We start from the raw sequence: 19,664 nt of genomic DNA, 5'->3' as shown, positions 1-19,664 counted from the left end.
TTTTTGTTACCTATGTATCAATTCCCTCTAGCGTATTCTTTAACTAACCTAAAACAGAGTTTTTAACTTCAGCCACAGATCCCTTTATTTCACAGGAATGGTAACATAGAGTTACTTGTAAAGTAAAAAGTAAATATCCTGATTGATTTTAGCAATGGCAAGGTTATTGGGTCGGGCAAAAGATCTCTGTTTGAGGGAGGAATTTTTAGAGCTCCATCACTAATAGAGACAGATTTACTTAGAAATTAACGTTAAACAATTAACCCTGATTTCAATGCTCCTATTGCCTTCTACAATTGCCTTCTACAACCTCGTAGAAATTCAAAGAATGCAATTCCAGAATCCAACTACTCCGCAGCAGATTGGGGAAAAGACTGAATGACCCGGGCATACGAGAGAACACACAACCACGTACTGCTGCCTACTTAGAAGTCGAAGTAGTTTTTTGGTTACACCTAACAGATTAACAACGCATTAAATCAGAACCTCCTCTCTATTTTCTCTGAATTTATTTAAGATATGAATTAAAAGGTTCGGAGGACTACGATAGTGAATCGCTAGCCCCAAGATGATGCTTGGTGAGCGTGAAGCAAACTGCGGCTTTACAATATTCCATATTGCTCCTTAGCTGAGTAGTTTTGTTGCATTTTGAATTGATTTCAATTTGTTTTGATTAAGTTTTTGGTTCGATTCCGATATTATCATATTTTCTCATTTTGTAAAAGAATCATTCTCTTACGTCATCATAATAGGTACAGGAAGCGTGACAACGCTCCGCTTAATTGAGCGTCGCTCACAGGAGATGCCATTGCACTCCAATTGGCTGACATTAACCTCATGCGACTATTGCTAAGTGACTGACGCCTTCTCACGTATCGGTAAACCATACCTTTTAAACATTATTCTAGTATTCTCCCGATGAGGTAGGTTTCCATGCTGTACTCGAGAATCATTCTGGGTGCTCTCCTTCCATCAAGTACCGCTCTTTAATTCACAATAAGGCCTACTCCCTTTCATTCTTTCTAATAATTATATTCTTTTCCTCCCTCTTACTCGTTTACCTAACATTCTACCATCTCACCCTGTTTTCAACATCCCCTCCCCGTTAACCCCTCAAGCGCGGCGGGCATTTAATTAAATCCCATCTCAGCGGCCGGATGAGATTTAAATGACTTCGCCTTTTTGGCATACTATCATTCAATAATTTATATCTTTCATAATATACAATCAGTATCGTTGAAAATTTGAGTAAACTTGCCTAATATAATACGCTACTACATAACAATTTTTCGAGCGATTTGAAAGAATATTTATTGTTTTATGTATCTCCTTTTATGAACTAATGAATAAATTTTCAATTTCGAAAGATTTTAATTTGATTTTAAATAAGCTACGAGATGTCTAACATTCCATGCATTAAAAAAATACAATTACATGATGTAATTTAGTTATTTAGGGTTGAAAATGTCATAACAGATTGGATACTTTCGATAGGATTACCCGTTTCGCCTACATGAAATTTACCACTCCGCCCACTTCTCTGACTTTGTTCCATTATTACCGTATCATTTCATTTAGGTAATCATGTGCTAATGTTTCAAACGTCAATATGTGAATATTCAAATGATTTACCTTAGAAAATCTGCTTTGTGTGACATGATTTGAAGCAATCCAAACATATCCCACTGCACATTTTTCACACCAGTACACGCAATCTCTTCATTTCCCATATTAGGCACAAACTGCACACCTCCTATGAGACTTTGATTTCTTCCCAGCTGCAGGAATTTTCTTTAGGAAATGTATTTCTGTGAGTCTTGGTACTAAATTGTGCAATGAGTGACGGCCATGTCCAAACAGTTCGTTTGACGTCGGATATTTCAAAAATATTACCTCGACCAATGGCACGCGAAATGATAAGTCAAATTTTTATACGTGTTTTTCCTATGATCAACATATGAATTTAGGACTGCCGCATTCAATTGTCTCCTAAATAACTTCATACACCACTTGTGATGGCGTTTTCTTTCCATTAGTTACGAATGCAATTACAGATCCTTGAAATTCACCCCACCAATGAATTTACTATAACCTAACACACTACCAGACTTCCGAGTCTCTTTTTTACCTTTCAATATTATTCCCATTTCGTAAGATCCCCAATTGTAAAAAAAATACCACTCACAGTGAGTACACCCGATTAGAATTTCAACACACGGCTTGAAAGAACACCACACAGCATGAATGACTCTAGTGGACTGAAGTTCGTGGTTTAGAAGCTCCCTCAAGAGACGAGAAAATATCTCGAAGGGGCCCTGGTATATGCTGACTGTTTAGATGAAATCTTATCTTCGTTGATTACTGTCCAGAAAAAAAATATAAAAAAATAAATGCAGAGTGAGGCACATGGCCCCTTCGCCTAGGACGCTAAGGACTAACGAGGCGGGCCAAACACACTTGGGGCTCGAGGTGACGACAAACAAGCAGAGGACGGAGAGAAGGCAATCAATTCTGAAGATACCGTATCTCAAGCTAAAGTAGCTGACCCTTGTTGACGTCTCTCAAGCAGAATAGGCGGAAGTTTTCATGATAGAACAGTTGAAGGAAGGCGTTGAGTTTTTGGACCGAAGTCGTCAACCGGTTTAAAACGGAGTTTTATCGAAGCATTTTAAAAACATTTTGAAGGCATAAAGCCGTTATGGATATTTTATTGGAGAGGAAAAACATTTCTTCAAATGATAGAGTAATTAGTTTTAATTTAACATGCAATGTCTGGCGGAGAAAAAATATTGTATACAGTAGGTCAGGAAGCGTACTGGGTACGCATGACGGCGGCATACGAAATTTAAAGGGCGCGTACTGGGTACGCATGACGGCGTTGAGGGGTTAAGAACTCGCTCCATCCATACCTGTTGTCTCCTAAGTATCTCATCTAAAACCCGCCTCTCCTCAACCACCATATCCAGCACTTCGTCGTTCCTCCTCCTCTCCGTCCACTTTTCACGGTTTCCACCGCGACGTCTCTGCCTAGCCGATCAGTTGACGGAATATTTTTAGTTCCGCGGTATTTCCAGTCGGTTTCATCTTCATCACTGGAATGGCTTTGGAATAGATTTTTATTTACTGAATTTGCAATTTTTCCATCGTTCTTCATGGTCTCTTTGTTCACCTTTTTCTGTTTCTTTTTTCCTTGCTATAGCTTTTGCCTTCTCTGTTTAGCTTGTTCCATTTTTAACTGTATCTTAAATAGACGACTTTCTTTTTTTTACCATTGCCTGGCTTTCTTTCTGGGTAGAGCTTTTTCGTACGGCCTGACATCCACTGGCGATGTACAAGAAGCAGCAGCAGTTTTCGGCTAACAGATCCAAATTAGATTCAGTGGAACAGTTTTCAACACTGATCCCAGTTGGGTCAAGCCTATCCGTGAGATAACTTGACATGAATTCGGTGTCAGTAAACACCAAATGATTCAAAGGGCACGTTTTCGATGGCGAAAATTGCCCCGCATCGTATTCGATAACCTGCCCCGTCGCCAATTATTTTACTTTAAACCGAACTAAAATGGTTATAGTAAATAATTCTTTGTCCATTACCTATATCGTTAAACACAGCAGTTAATGCTCAATCGAAATGTATTATTAAAACAAGGCACACCTGAAGCGGTATATAATTGTTTTTAGTATAAAGTAGGGAATAATAAGTTACTCACCTGAGCAAAAATCAACATAAGGTGACACTCCTCTACAACCTTGCGTCCCTGTCCTTGAAACTCACAAAACAGCCGTCGATGCAGAGAGGCATCATTCGAGTATGATTGGTGATGCACTATAGCGGATAGTTTAGGAGGTAAAGCCAACTCGAAAACGTGCCCCATGCGAAAACATGCCCCGGTCTCCCCTACGTCTATACTGTGCGCGGTTGTTGCAGAAAAGTTCTGGGAGTATCTGGGAGTACTGAGCTCATCAGTGGCTCCGAAGTCTTGTACTGCAAAAGGTTTTCGGTCTGGTTATTCTTCTGTTAACTTGAGTCGCGTTGAGAACTCGGAGCTGACAGCTGTTGTTGAGACCTAGTTTATAACCGATTATTTATATGGATATCAGTACTCCTTTTTAAAACCTATTTAGGCTTTATATGACAGTTGTTACACCTTTTATAAGGTGTTCAAGTAGGCGTAGAGTGCTGATACGCTGTTGTGAATACATTGTTGATGAGTTTGTGTAATGTATGTTAAACTATCGTAATATGGACGGGCACTATAGTAGGAACCCTTTACCTATAAATGAAATACAGGAAGGACAGGCAGGGGTATACGTCATAAGAAAACATATGAAGCGAAAATAAAATGTTTGTGTGAAATATTGTCATAACTAGATGATTTTCTTAGGCGTCAATAAACTTGTGGAGCCACCTGCCAAAACTTTGCCCTGAGTCCCTGCACGGATGGATTTCGATTTTATCTATCCTTTAACCTTATTACTGAGAAAATGTTTTATAAATACACGGCTTCCGGAAACACAGCTCGCGCTCTTTTTTCATGATGTCCTTCAGTCTGTCGAATCGAAAAGACATGATTACATTTCATTCTTAGATTTTAAGAAAGCATTTGACACGGTACCTCACAATTAACTCATGTACTACTTACAGTCATGCGGATTAGATGAAACAGTAGTAAACTGGATACGCTTCTTTCTGAATAATGTAAGTAACAAGTACTTCGATACGGAATAAGCTCTGATGTCATTGAAGTGACATAAGTTGCCCCACAAGGAAGCCTAATGGGCCCCGTTTTGTTCATTAGGCAAATACATAAATGACCTATGCCCTAGCATTAGCAGTAAAATACGCTTATTTGCTAACGACACTGTCATCTATCGCGAAATTAGTGATCACTCTGACAATGAAATTCTATAATCGAATTTAAACAACGGTCATTTGTGAAGCCAAGAGTGGGGACTCGAACTTAATTTGAGCAAATTCATGTCGGTGCATTTTTTGCGGAGTTCGTCCAACTATAACCATGCTAATGCTGTGGATGGTATTAACACAAAGGCTACAGAGGAAGTCAAGATGGCAACGTCGCGACGTTGCCATCCATCCCGCCATATTAGTGATGACTCTTACAATGAAATTCCATCAACGAATTTAAACAACCTCCATGTGTGGAGCCAAGAGTGGGGACTCGAACTTAGTCTGATGAAATGCACGATGGTGAATTTTCTGCTCGGGTCGCCCAACTATCTCCATGTATTTTCTGTGGATGTTTTTAACATTATGGCGACATATTGACACGTACGAGTTGATGTGTCGTGAATGAATGATTTTTGCGGATCGGAACGGAGCACGGATGAATGCCTGAACCTAATTGGAACAGGTTCTATTTTCTCTGCGTCCATTCGCATAGGTTGGGTGGTTACACGGTGCACTTTGGCGTTTATTCTCGCGTTCATACATTTAGATCCGTGCGTGTCAAGTATCGTGCAAACAGGCCTCAAGAAATATTTTTGTCAGATCCCTGAAGAAGCTGGGATTCGTCAAGCGTTTAGTGGGTGGATTTTCGTATGAGAAAGTAAAAGAGAGGTGCTATTTCGCACTCGCCAGGCCACACCTTGAATATGCAGCGAGCGTATGGGATCCGGTGCAGAAAGACTTAACTCGTGAAATTAATAAAACACAAAGGAGAGCTGCACGATTCGTAATAAACCCGCTTCGGGCGTACAGAGAAAGTGTTACACAGATGTTAAACGAATATGGTTGGGAACCGCTGTAGATTCGGATGCTGCGCGTTAGACTTGGAATGCTTGAGCAATTGACAAGGGATATCTTTCGAAGCGAAAACGGAGAAGATAATATCAGAGCCCCACCACATTCCACGTCTGACAGAAACGATAAATTGAGAGACATATTTTTCCGAACGGATAGGTATGGGAATTAGTTTTTCCCCCGTCGACAGTAAATGACTTTACTAAATGCTGGGCGTAATTTCGATAGTGCATATCATTTTTATTTGTCAACGGCAGGTGACCTAACACCCCCTGCCACACGCCTATTGAGGCGGTTTGCTGGTTAGTATGTAGATGTAGATTAAGGTGATCAAAACCATTTTTAAATAATTTAATTTATGTTGTGGATTAGTACTGTAAAAGGGCAACGCACCGTCTAAATAACGCCCGGATGACGAGTAACGATTAATTGATGATAAAATGCGTTAGTTTATACATTTTTAAAAATGCGCTCATTAATGTATTATGTGCTTTCGAGTTAATACTTTTCTTTACCCTGACGAGAACGCATGTAATCTTCCTTTTTCATTCCGTTAGAATTTTTCACCTGCCCTCTTGTCGAGAATCAGAAATGTTGAAACTTTTACTTTGCGGTTTCCGAAGTAGATGATATTAGTTCTAAAGAATTTCACAATACAGAGGATAATAATGGTTGCCGAGGAGAAGAGAGTTGAGTGAATAAACGTCATATGTTATGCACTGAGAACAATGATAGGAAAACTACATAGTAGTATTGATTTTGTTTGATTTAAATTAGCATTTCAATCATCATTTGTCCGTAGAAAACTGAATTATTAGTTTGAGCTGGTTTTTATGGAAAAAATTAAAAGGGGCTCCTTAGTTAAAAGCACATACAATAATATAAATCCCTATCATTCGAGTAATTTCATTGGGAATCGGGAAGTACTAATCATTGCCCATGAAAATTGCTGGAATATTTGTTGGAACATTGCCACACGACAAAATTGATCAGAGTTCTTTGTATACCGCCAATGAATAAATTCATATTAATTTTATACTGTCCGTGATCGATAAATCTTGCGAGGAAAGGAAGTTAAGATCCAAGGAACGCAGTAATTTACATGTTCAACGATAGTTTCATTTTAAATCACGGACCAAACTCCTTTTCAGTTTGCTGGCTGGATAAGCGTTTCTTTTTTTATAAGTATACCGGGACTAGCCACGGAGGCAACTTCACGAGAGTCACCCATAAATCACATATTGTACTAAAACCCACTGAGAAAAAAAAATCATTTGGGGGGATCCGGGTTCGAATCATGGTGAATGATTTTTTTCTCCGTGGAATTTTCGCACAAAGCTGGCTGAATATTATGCTGAGTTAGCGTTCGACATCGGGATACATGTTGGCGCTAATTTAGCTAAACCTTCAAAGGGCATCGGAAAAAATGTCACAAAGCATAAATAAGCAAAGAAGCTGATTAAGTGTAGAAATAGTCTCTCGCGTACAGAAAGCTAGTACGTGATTCGATTTAGTGAATGAGGCTAATCATTTATGACATGAGTTACGGGATAAGACAGTGCTTTTTATTATTTTTTATTCGTGTACTTCACCACTGAAGTTAAACTTTTGAAAAATTATAATATATTTTTTCAATCTTTAGCATTTCATACTTTCAATTTCATCACTTTTTCGCAGATGGAGTTTTCACGCTTATCTTTAACGTGTCCGTATTCGATACTAAAGTCTTTATACAAGTGAAAAATAAGGGAACCGAATATTATTATCTTATTATTCTCAAGGTTCCTCTCATTATAAATTGATAGACCCTTCACTTTCCCCTTGACTTGTAGGCACAACAGAGCCATATTTTTCGGACGTTATTGTAACATAATGCTTCGTTGGTTTACTACTCCTACCTCCTTATCTCCTGAAAGGATTTTATTTCCTTATTTTTTCAACATTCAAGCAAAATTTACCACTTTCGTCTGTCAACTATATATTTACTCTGTCATACAAGCCAATTCTTACGAATATTACATATTTGGGGGTATCCATTAACCCTTTCGACACAGTGGTGTTGTTTCCTTAGCATGACTGTTGCACTGACCCCAAGGGTCCCTTCCGTCCCCTCTGTATGGACCATTTTTTAAGGACATTGGTTAAGAAGGGTCTCACGGATAATCACTTTCCCTCAGCGCCAACCTTTTCCGACTTTTCCTAGCGGGAACTGCGCATTATCTCGGACTCAAAGTATGGTTGGTCTTCCTCCTTTCCGGGTTGATAGCTCTAACAGCGGAATTGTTTTCGGGTCAACTCATGATTAGTTTTTGTGAATTAGCTACATGAATAATTGTTGTTTTCCCGTATGTTGCAGACTTTGAATTCTATTCCTCGATTTTTTCTGTGTATTGACAACTTTTGAACGGAGCTATACCGTCCTAATTAACGGATTTAATGCATCAACAATTTATATGTTGATGTTTATATTGAAATCTAGACATAAGTTAATAAATACGGTAAAATTTCATTTAAAAATTCTAAATGTTCCTAAAAAGACAAAGAATTCAATTATTAGTTTATATTTTTTTGATAAAGGAACAATTGTTTATTTAAAAAACTGACTGAAAGATCTCTATCCCATACCACAAAAAGGGGTAATGGAAGACGACGTGTCCGGGTACCTGCTCCAGGATTTCGAGGGTATGTCCCCGCTTTGTTGGGTACCGATAAGACTTCGCGTAGCTGCGACCGGCATAAAAGGGCAACGAATCGGATATTTACAACAATAGTTCGCCTGCGTAGGAAAATATGTGACGAAAATTTGTGGCTTTCGTCATCCGTGTCAAAAACCGTCGGGCGAATATTTACTTTGTTAGTAGTGAAAGGGTTAATTAAATGTGGCGTTTAGGGGGGGCGAGGGGGTCAAGCTGATTCTCATCCAATCTCACGTGCGGGACCTTGCAAGTATTGCGTAATTTTTTCATAAAAAATGATAAAACATTGCTTTCTAATAAATCTAACGAATGAAGGTTAGATTAAGGTATTTACACTAAACACACGTTTTCAATTCTGTCGCGATAATAACGCATGGATATGGGTCATGGTTTTAAGTTATTGATTTTTCATCTTACCATAAGATAACCCGTGAAATATAGAAATAAAGTTCGCTTTACTGCTTCCTTTGTTTCCAGTATCAATTTCAACTATTTATGTGAAGAGAGAAGGAAATTTTTATGCAAATATTGACTCTGATTATTGATTAAAAATGAGCTTCATGTATTAATTTATTCAATATAAACGTATCCAAAATAAACTAGATAAATTTAAATCGTGATCTCGGTGGACCAAAGCAACTTTGAATTCCAATTTGTACAAATCCAATATATTTAAATAATCTTATTCAACATATAATATACTAACATCCAGTGGTCAATTATTTCAATTTATTGAGTTATATATTAAAATTTTGCTGTCTGCCTATTTTTAAAACGAAAAAGTTGATACGGTGTAATATTCCCCAAAATGTTTTTTTTCTATGTATTTCTTTGGTACTGCTTATTCTACGAATTCTCTAGTGTTGCTATTATAACAATTAAAGTTATATATTTCTGAGTCCGTTAACTTATTTATACAAATATTTCACTGCTAACATCAAGTGGATGTGAAGAATTCCACATTAAAGTGCAATAATTTAATCTGTTTACGAGAGATTTTAATATACCTACCCTTATTCAATATCACTTAAGCAAGCTCCCAAAAAAATAGATTGTTGTTTAAAAGTCATTGAACAAATATATGAATTTCTATAGATTTTTGGGTGTCTTTCTTTTTCAGCAAACAGCCTTTGTATTAGCATCCATTTCCACGATTTGTCAAGACACACGGGTATAATAGTTTGAGTCATTCCACCTCAATTCCAAAAAAGCTTGTCCCGTAGGGTGTCAGATTTTGATGAATTCATGGTTGATTGTTTATAGTTGAAGCTTTAGTTCATACTACTATGATATAGACTACCAGTCTATGAGTACACGTCCATTGAATGGTATGAAAAGTAATCAGAATGCCGCACGGGAGAAAAAGTAAACGTTCAAATATTTTCAAAAAATATCATTCAGGAGTTGATTTAAATTTAATTTTAGTGATTCTAAGGCAATGAATGAGCCTACATTCTAAAGATTAAATGCTTGGACCAATTCGGAGACGCATTATTTGAGAAAACTTGATTAACAATTTTTTAAACATTTAGATATAACAATAATAGGGATGTGCACTAATTAAGGTGGAATGATCCATGTTTAATAATCTAAGCCCCGAGTTTAATTTAAGTTTTTGCTCTCTTCTAGGTGCAAGCCATCCCCGGACGTGAGGGGAAGAATGAAAGGTGGAGGAGGAAGAATGAAGAAGAGAAGACGACGATGGCCTCGCGGAACATCCAATGCTAATTCCTTTAATGCTATTCGGAGAGATTTGACTCGAATTTTAATCAACATTTTTGCTTTTTCAATTTCAGGATGAATATTGAAGAGGAAGAACACCATTCATCGACTTAAGTTGAAGGCTGGAAAGAGTGCAGTTTTCCTAGGATTCTATGCATTACCGTATCAGGTTTTCATCAGGTTATCTATAACGTGAAATGGTAAATTAGGGCCGACATGAACCATACAACTGGAGTTATGAGAGACTCCTGGTGGAAAGTGAATTCACCCTCGATTATCAAAGCACGTGCTCTAGGTAACAACAGTACACGAAAGGTAACGGCTCGAAGGAGCAAGTTTGAAAAGGTTTCGAAACAGCGCTGAAACAAAGGTACCAGAAAGTGCACTTTAAAGTTATTTACCACGAATGAGACCGGTCCTAGTTGTCAAAGAATGCATTCCTAGGCAGGCAATCCACATGGGTATTTTTGTGTGCGTAGTTTTTTTTAAGGTTTTGGGTGGGTTTTGTACTAACACCATTTATTGCAGGAGTGAAGAATGAAGACAGAAGACGTAGCTGAAGCCCCGAAGATTGAAGACATCGCAGGGGCCTCGAAGAATGAAGAGGGAAGATAATGTGTGTGTGTTTCGGGAATGAGTGGACAGGGATAATCCCTCGCCTGAACTGAGAGTACTTTTTTGTGCTTAATTGTAACATGTCTGTAACTCTTTCCCTTCCAGGCATGAAGATTGAAGACATCAAACTGAGCTCGAAGAACGGCAAGAATACATTGCGTGTGTTTTTTTATTCTATCGTGTGATTTCGTGTGATATTTTTCACGTGTGTTTATCTATATTTGCGTGTGCTGCGAGAATTTTTCCGTTGCGTCGCGTTAGGGCTTGCATGCTAGTGTTTTTTACTTGTTTGTGCATGCACTAATCTTACCTCTTCACAGATTCAAGCCATCGCTGGACTTAAAGGAAGGAAGAGTGAGGACTACACTAAGAAGAGGAGATTTAAGACGCAAGTATTCACAGAAGAAAGAAGAGAAGCATCGTAAGAAGACGTGTGCGATATTTGCGGCTTAGTTTTGGGCCCATCTGGCCTATGAATAAACAATTGCGTAAGGCTAGGCGTTTATTCCGTGCGGTAGTTTTAGTTTTTTGTGCCGTGGTTTTGCATTACGGATTCCATTGCGTCATGCATGAATGTGGCTGTGGCTAGGTAGGAAATTTATAATTTCCTATCTATGCCATTGTCACGCTCTTGTGTGCTGCTTTGGAGTGATGCAATCCTCGGAAGGTTATTTATTTGTGTATGCACTAACCCGCTCTCTCCCTAGGTCCGCAAGCCATCGCTGGATGTGAAGAGAAGAATGAAGATTCGTCGGAAGAAGAGAAGACAGAAGAGGATGGCATTGCGGGACCAGAAGACATTATCTTAGCTTTGGGCCCTTAAGGCCAATGAGCATAAATTTGCGTAAGGCTAGGCGTTTTTTCCGTGCGGTAGTTTTAGTTTTTTGTGCCGTGGTTTTGCATTACGTATTCCATCGCGTCATGCAGGAATGAGGCTTTGGCTAGGTAGGAAATTTATGATTTCCTATCGATGCCATTGTCACGCTCTTGTGTGCTGCTTTGGAGTGGTGCAAATCCTCGGAAGGGTTATTTATTTGTGTATGCACTAACCCGCTCTCTCCCTAGGTCCGCAAGCCATCGCTGGATGTGAAGAGAAGAATGAAGATTCATCGGAAGAAGAGAAGACAGAAAAGGATGTCATCGCGGGACCAAAAGAAGGCGACATCTTAGCTTTGGGCCCTTCTGGCCATTGAACATAAATTTGCGTAAGGCTAGGTGTTTTTTCCGTGCGTTAGTTTTAGTTTTTTGTGCCGTGGTTTTGCACTACGAATTCCATCGCGTCATGCAGGAATGTGGCTGTGGCTAGGTAGGAAATTTTTGATTTCTTATCGGTGCCATTGTCGCATTCTTGTGTGCTGCTTTGGAGTGGGGCAAATCCTCGGAAGGGTTATTTATTTGTGTATGCACTAACCCGCTCTCTCCCTAGATCAGCAAACCATCGCTGGACATGCTGAGAAAAGGAGAAAGAAGACACTTGGAAGATGGGATGGTGCACCTTACCGAGCCCGCTTCTTGCGGCTCTACATGAGTTGCAGCAGATAAGGAGCGGTATGATCTCATTATATTCATTCAAATTTGGTTCATTTTTACAATATAAATTTTTTAATTAACGTGTTAATGAGAATGTTCAAAGTTGCATTTATTAACGGAACTCAATTATGCTTACACTGAACTTATAATTTCCCCATAATGCCATTAAAGTTTATAAATAAACTTAATATCCTCCTCAATTTAGTCATTGACTACTCAGTTTGAAAATTGTACTTGAAACATAGTAACTGGAAGTGATATTATTTCATTGACGAATGCCAACTTTGAATTGAATAGAAACGTTATGAAAAAATATTTGCAATGGGCCAAATATTTTTTGCGCCAACTTTTTTCTGGATGACTTATAAGAACACATCAACGTATTTTCTTTAAAAATGTTTGAGGCAAAATATCACCTCCTTTAACAGTCTCCGCAAAATATTTTCCCATTATAAAGCAGTCTGAATAAATTTCATTCATAATTAGTTTCTAATTATCTGTTTATTCATTACAAATTTCATTTTCCATCATGATTTTTCATTCTGAATCAAAATTATTAAACATTTTTTCGCCCTGTGAAAGGTCACCTACTGCAAAAGCAATCCTAAATTTTTATTTTTTAAAGGAAGATATAGTTCCATTTAATTGGAATTATTTTATTATAATAAGTATAATTAATTAATTATATAGTATTTTAATTTCCTCTGCAATACGGGAAATGTTATTTTTCACTCGAAGTTTTTTTAAATCTTATTAAAAGGTGAGCCTATTCACTCTGTAACGTCCATGCGTCATACGAATATTTATATATTGATTCGGCCATGAAGCCGATTTCCTAGGACATTGCTTTGTCTCTTTATGAGTGTTCTTTTTTTTTAATTGCAGAGTTCGTTGGATGGTATTGTGTGAGTTGACTACTTGAGGCCTCGATGAATGCACGTGCAAAGAGACCGAAATAATAGAGCTCGTTGCTGCAGGCAGACGGTAAGATTTCATTCATTCCTCTTCCAAGTTTTGAGTTCACTTCAGAACCATTATTTAGTGATCACATAGGTAGGTACATTATAATTTTTACTTTCAGGAACCTCGATGATAAAAGTAATGATTGCGTGAGAAAATAAATATTTTCACATTTCGTACGCGAAAGTATTTAAAGAAACCGCACCCAAAATTAAGATTTCGCGCTTTTCTGTTACACTCACAAAACTTAAATCCTGCGCTCAATCTAAGGCATTGATTGTTTGATGATGACGATGGCGTTTGCTTTCATATATTTCGATTTGAAACTTCCTTTCTAAGAAATTAAATGATTCGAATGAAGGACAGTTATGGGGATTGTCGTGAATCTATCATAAGTATTTACTTTGCTGTTTAATTTTCTCATTGTAATGTGGAGGTCGAGGTTTCCATATTCTCCTTGCTTTTGGTAACTCAGCATCCGTCATGCGCGCTCAAGTAATAACTTCCTCGGAGACCCTACATGAGGGAAAAATGAGATTCCGGTCATATTTTCTACCTTTATGAATTTTTCCGTGAATTATATATTCCGAGTATAAGTGACATATTTAAAAAAAAAGGCGCAACGATAATGTTACAATGATTGATACTCTATTTTGTTTATTTTTGGGTACTTATTTTCCGTTGACGCTTTTTTCCTTGCTATTAAATATTTATTACGCTAATGCATTCGGAATAATCAGTATATATTATTCATTTTTTTCGGCTGTTTTGTTTCTGAAGTGATTACTTGGACCTCTAGCTCTTTGCATGCTATTGAGAATAATTAATTAAATTATTTCTTTCGTATCATTAGACTTAATTATTAAATTACATCCTACAAGAAATTATTACAAAACATCCTCCTGGATATGTGTGGTGTCCTTAATATGGATGCCATATTTGTTATTTCTGTTTTCGTCTTTTTAAATAATTTCATCGTATTGATTTTTATAATTTCATCATTGTTTTCCATTTCATAAAATAATACATACATTTTTGCTATCAATTTTTAGTTATACCCATGAAGTCCAAGTAAGTCGTAAAAAAGTTATATTAATATCACACTCAGCTCACTGTATTATGATTTCCGAGAAAATTTTTAATATTGTCCAATCATAATTTTAAATATTAAAATTATATAAGTGTCAAATAATTTGGTATTACCCACTCTTGCATTTTTTTAATTTAAAAAATTTTTTCTCTTAAAAATTTAATATTTTCTGAAAGTCTTCCTCGAAATGATATTTCTGAGTTGAGAGTTAACTTTTTAGGTCTCCCCTTTGTTAGATTATGAGAATATTTTTTGTTTTATTCCCACAGGTCAAGCTTGTGGACAACGACAGCGATTGCTTTTGGAGACAACTGTTCAGGTCCATGAAATGGACACCTGAAGGTTACTGCGCAGACAACTGGAGAAATCAGGATTTTATCCCGTGAAGAAAGGAAGAATGAAGATGGGAAAAAAGAAGACACCAAGCCTGAAGATAGTTGTTTTTTTTCATTTTTTGTTGCAATTATTGTAAAGGGTGTTTGTATATTTTTTATTAATGCATGTTTTTTTCCAGGTATAGTTAGGATTTGCAGCAGGAGAGTAGGGATTTTATATTGCGTCCAACCGCCGAGTAGAAATAACTCAGATTAGGCAGGTTTCGTTTATCGTGGCCACGATTCCGTATTTAGGCGTTTAATTAATTCAGGCGTATAAAGTAGTATTTAGGTAGGCAGGGCTGTATGAATGGATGAATGTGACTTGATGAATGAGTGAATGGAATGTGATTTTATGAATGAGTGAACGTAATGTGATTTTATGAATGAGTGTGTGCTTGTAGTAGTAGTGGTACTAATGGTAGTGTTAGTAGCAATACTGACACTAACTGTCCTTTCCTTTCACTAAAAATCCCTCCCCACCCTCCCTCCCCCTCAAAATCCAAACTGCTCCCTCTACGTGGGGAGGGGGATAAACAGAGGAAAGTCTATACCAATCAATTGTTGATTTTAATGAATCATTTATTTTATCTCCTGCTTGAATTACAGCGTTGGACTTTCCTCTGGCTAAAGCAGTATGGTATCCTAGTACAATTTCTAATTCTGTATTTGTTCTTTGTATTTAGGAGGTTTGAAGTGATAGAATGTTATCTAATTTTTGGCTTGTGTAATTTGGTTCTGTTTATAATGTTTTCATTTTTTGTTATTTTTATTCTTTTGGTTGTAATATGCTTCATGGTGACGTTACTGATATATTTTTAATTCACTTTTTTTTTATCTTAGCTGATTTTATCCACCAATGTTTGGTATTGTTTTTTTATATTCCCTTATTACTATGATATGGTAAATAAGTATTACTGTGTTCTTTTAAGGAATTAAAGTAATTTAAAATTTATTTACTGTATTTATTCATTTTCACTGCTCTTGATAATGTTGTGTTGTGTAATGGTATATTCTATAAAATTAAATGTTAACTTATATTCCCATTTAAGCATATTCTTTGTAAAATACATTTTTGTGCCTCCTTTTCGCTGGTATCGGGGATTTTTTGTAAAATGCATGATTCAACTGTCTCTACATGCTAAAATATGGCAATAATTTCTCTAATAACTTTGTGCATATTTTTTTTGTAAGTATATGTAGGATTAGCTTGAATTAATAAAAATTTGAAGTACTACGCTTTTTGAATCCCTTTTTTTAGTAGGCTTTTCTTCGATGCCGTTATTATGTGCCCAGTCAGTGTTTCTAACCTGCCATCCATGTTGACGGCTTCCGCTGAGAGTATCAATATTGTAAGATTATGTTTGTCTCATTTACTGATGAAAAATTTATTATTATATTTTTACTCCTGGTTTTCAATTTATATACAATAACACTAAACAGTAGGAGTTAGAATATTGTTGACCTCACAATGTGGGTCCATATGTATTTCATGGGTTTTGCATTCTAAAAAATTTTGGGATTGAAAAACTTCTGAATACCTAGGTGAAAATGACACAACCGCCCCTAGCTAATATGCTCCCCGCATTACTTAGCCTTTTATTTTTTTATTTTCCTCGCCAGACTACACAATTTGTGGAAGAAATCATATAAGATAAGTTTCTTTGCATCTTTAAAATACACAATATGCAATACACAATATGGCCAGCCTTTTTATATATCCGCCCACTGTGCAACCGCTCGGCAAGAGAGTGGGCAGGAGAAGCGTGTAAAGGAAGGGTGGAGGGGAAGGAGTGTGCTCCCTCGTCTTTCAACAAATGAGGCCACGAATGAGGCACTATGAAGGACAAACTGTCAGATCTTGCTATTTTGTGACGTTGTTCATGTTGATCATGTGAGCAAAAAATAACATGTTCTAATTTCACTGTATGATCATGCACATGACGGTTCTATCGATATTTCTTCGGTTATGCACGACGAATTATTTCATTAGCATGATCATTCAGCATGTTCATTCACCGTGCATAGGGGCCTTAAGAATTTCAGCTACTTGGCAGAATGCAGAATATATTTTGAACTGAATCACAAATTACAACAAATTAATGGATGATGCATCAGAAGTTGGGAGAGTTACACCAATGATCCTTATGCTACGCTAACCACCTGTGTAGTTTGTAAACTGTGTTCCCAGCATATTTCCCGCAGCCTTTCAAAATCAGTTGTCCATTTAAATTTGTCATTAATTCAGATAATAAGAGTTCATCCTTGGAACCAAGTATCGAGAACCAAGAACCAATGGGGAGAACTGGATCAATATCAATCACTGAAATAATTTAAGAACCGACTCATCCTTATAAAATATGGTTTCATTATTGATGAGGATGAATTTATTTCCAAGTATGTATTTGCTTTGATTTACAAGTATTTATAACTTTCCAATAACTTAATCAGAGGATTTGGAAATCCTTGAAGTAAACAAATGAAACATGAGATACGACCTTTTTTTTTTTTCAATTATTATTCACGTTAAATATACATCTGGCGAAATATGGTTCAAGGGTAGTTGTTACCAACACCTTATAAGATAATACATGAACTAGAATATATATCCACTATACACAATATATGCAATGTGTAAAATATTTACAAAGTATACAATACTAGTTGATCCAGCCAGTGGCTCAGCAAGGGGGGCGTTTTGGGGGATAAAACCCCCCTCAGAGCTGAGAGAAATTTTTAAGTTTAATCCATTTTACTTAATTGGATTGATATTACATATAAAATAGCGTAGGGATTAATGAAGTACCCCTCACAAAGTCATAAAACACACCATTTTGAACCATTTATCTTAAAAATCCACAATTTACTAATCTCGCACCTACTGCTTATCCTGGAGGGTATTCCATACCCCAACACACCCCAGTATTAGTTGCACCTAAACCCCCCCTCAGCCTTAATTCCTGGCTGCTCCCCTGCATCTGGCAACAGGGCAAGAAAAGGTGTTAGAAGATAAAAAGCAACCTCTGTGTTTTTTTTTTTGAAGGGCTATTCGACATGGTTACTTTAAGCGGTTTTCAGATGTCAGTACGGTTTCAAGGAACAAATTTACTAAATAGATAATATAGGAGCATCATGCATTTTTAAATTTTATAAGCAGTGAAAATTTCATCCTCCATTTTATTTTTCTTACGAAATTGCTAATTTTATTAACTTTTATCCGATTTTTAAGATCCAGAATAGAATCAAAATCCATTTCCCAGCATGCAATTTCCTAAATTTTTCCCGGGGGAGTACCAGCCCGAGTCCACCGGTAAGGGGTGCCCTTGCGGAGGGCCCTGAACCACCCCTGACCGCCCATACAAGGAGGGACTAGAAGAGGGGGCCTGAGGGTAACCTCCCAGCAGTAGTGGGGGTCCGAACAAAATTATAATTTATCTAGTGTAAAATTGATATACTACTGTTGGGGTCTATATCCTATTTACACCGTATCCCCTCTCTGGATCCGCCGCTGACTGTGATCCCCTCTCCCGTTCATCCGCCCTTCCCGGCAAAAAGTAATAGCTTCAAGAAGTGAATGTGAAAGTCTTGGAATGGGGTACGATAGAATCATCTATTTTGGGGTGGGGAGATTGTTTCGAAGGCTCTCCTTGAAAGTTGCAGTGGTGAAAGTGGAAACCATTGGTTGTAGCCAGTGCTGAGGAAGGGAATCAAGGTTCAAACTGCCCCCTTATGCAGTGGCACAGTGAGGGGGGGGTTTTGTGGGATAACCCCCCCCCTAGAGCTCAGATAAATATTTAAGTTAAATCTATTTTACGTAATTGGATTAGGATTACTAATAGAATAATGTAGGGATTAATCAAATATCCCTCAGAAAACTGTAAAACTCGCCATTTTGAACCATTATTCTTAAAAATTTTCTGGAGGAGGGCCCCGGCAAATCCCGCTTACCCTGGTGGGTATGCAATACCCCAACACCTCTAAGTATTTGTTGTGCCTATACCCCCCAGCCTTAATCCTTACCTGCACCCCTGCCCTTATGAACTTCTAAGATATCAAGTGAATCCTTTCACCCAGAAAACTCCGAATAAACCCCATCAAATTAGTATTTAAAGAATTTAAAAATAGTTCTGCTATGGCCTTAGAGAATGAAGTTTTTTTCATGAAAGTGTGGCAGCTTTTTAAAATATTTGATATCTTGATAAATTCATTCTTATGAAGATTGTCTTACTTCAATTGCAGCTTAAAATTTATATTAGGGTCATAATGATACCGGTACACACTTATGCCTCTTTGGAAACGTGTAAGAGGGAATTTGTCCACGTCTCTCCTCCTCCCTGGGTTCCTCGCTCTCTCTCTCCCATGGCTCAGCCAAGAGTGTGCAGATGCAGCAGTGAGCTCATTCAGCTGACGGAGAACCTTCAGATATGCTCAATGAAAGTTTTTGAAACTCTTTCTTATGCAATCACTCTCCTTCTACTGAATGTGAAAAGTGGCCCTGTAGCGTAGACAGAAATTTGCTTGGGATAGTTGGTGCATTTGTGGTAAGGTGGTAGCCTATACTGATATTTGTCAATGTCAATTGTGTACTTTCAAATCAATGAATGAAATACGAGTTAGATAAAAATTCTTACGTCATTCCCACCCCCCCTGTCAGCCTGAGAGCAGTAGATCAAAGCTCTTTGAGCTGTACTTTGGTGTTATAGGGGTCCTTCTTTTGCACAGAAAAGAAGAACAAAACTATCTCCCTTCAATGGAGTGAGGGACAAGATAGGGATATCTTTTTTTATTAGCAATACCATACAACCAATGGAATTGATAAAGAAAATATGACTGATATTGATTAACATGCAAATGCAAGTCCATCATGCATTCATATCATTTTCTACTCTGGCAAAACAACAAATTACTAATCTGAAA

This window comes from Ischnura elegans, chromosome 1, assembly GCF_921293095.1.
Source record: "Ischnura elegans chromosome 1, ioIscEleg1.1, whole genome shotgun sequence".
NCBI classification, from domain to species: Eukaryota; Metazoa; Arthropoda; class Insecta; order Odonata; family Coenagrionidae; genus Ischnura; species Ischnura elegans.
The sequence above is the reverse complement of the archived record's forward strand: the minus strand, read 5'-3'. Positions refer to the sequence as shown.